The sequence below is a fragment of the Fusarium oxysporum genome, chromosome 2, assembly GCF_000149955.1.
Source record: "Fusarium oxysporum f. sp. lycopersici 4287 chromosome 2, whole genome shotgun sequence".
Lineage (NCBI taxonomy): Eukaryota > Fungi > Ascomycota > Sordariomycetes > Hypocreales > Nectriaceae > Fusarium > Fusarium oxysporum.
The window spans coordinates 5,213,411-5,214,780 of NC_030987.1; positions in this window are offsets into that span (position 1 = coordinate 5,213,411).

Genomic DNA, 1,370 nt, shown 5'->3' on the forward strand with positions numbered 1-1,370 from the left:
TCTCAAGCTAGTGTTAGTAGCGGAAAACGGGCACAGTGGCTCTTCCGTGAAGGGGACTGAAGTGAGGTGCAAGCGCTATACCGTATTACTGCCCTGATCGTGTGTAAAAGAATTACTATCAGGGCTTCTATGCAGCAGCTGCTGCATATTGTAGTCTATGGGGTATCTAGGGCTCTCGTAGCACCCCCCTCTGTGTGCGCTGTCCCTTTATGCTTATGAGCTAGTGGTTATGGGTTATACCCCCCTCTACCCCCTGAGCCCCCCTCTACCCCCTACCCTAGAGATCATAGCTAGTATAATAAAATGCCTTTCTTTCACCTTCCTTTGTCATCACACTTTCTTGGCATACAAGTGTTAAGAAAGTGGCCCTGTCTACACCTAAATCCTTAACAAGTGCACAACAAACGACTCAACCTGCGCTTTGCGCAGTCGCAAGCCGCGGCGATGGCCTCGTTTTCGACGAGCCCGCCCGCTGCCCCAGACCCCTTCGATTTAGGGATCCACACTCCCGCTAATCTGAATCGAGGAGCCCGTGCAGCTCTCTTGCAGAATAGCCCTGCGACCGTGAATGGCACCATTGGTGTTTTACCCGTTCCCAGGCAGATGGCCCAGACTCCATCCTCACCACTTATCGCCGCCACCGCTGCTGCAGCTACGGAAGACGCTGCGCGTGCCAACTCACCATCGATCTCTGAACAACAACCAATCTCTATTATCGAGTCGGCCAATGATCTCGCGCGAGAACACGCGGAAGAGTACAACGCCAAGCTGATGGTCTTTCAAACCTTCTGCGCCAAGTTTGAAGAAGCGGCTCAGCAATTCGCTACCGGACCGCAACGCCGTTTCGCTAGACAACTTGCTGACAGCTTCCTCGGCATCTGGAAACGAGAGCTCTCCGGCTCCGGACCTACGACCCCCAAGCCCAGCTACAGCAGCGTCGCCGCCATCTCGCTTCCCGCTGCCCACATTCGCCCAGCCCACCGCCACCATCAGCAACACCGTCAGCAACAACAGCAGCACCGACAATCCGACCCACCTCATCGCCAAGGGCAACAGCCGACCATCGCCCCACTCCGACAAGATCTCCGTGTCTTCATCCGTCTAGAAGCCGGAGCCCCGGCCAGGGCCCACAGTGGCTATGCCATCCGGGACCTTAATCCGGGAGAAACTCGGCGCCGTCTCAGACAAGATCCGACAGGTGTTCCAGGTCCGGTCTGGATGGGCCGTCTTGGCTGCCGACTCGGCAACACGCGACCTTTCTTGTAGAAAAGCAGGCTGAATGGGCCGCGGAACTGCATACCTATAGCAGTAGAAACGGACAAAGAATGGTCCACCTATGTGGTCTCAGACTTTCCCAAAAGACTGACCGA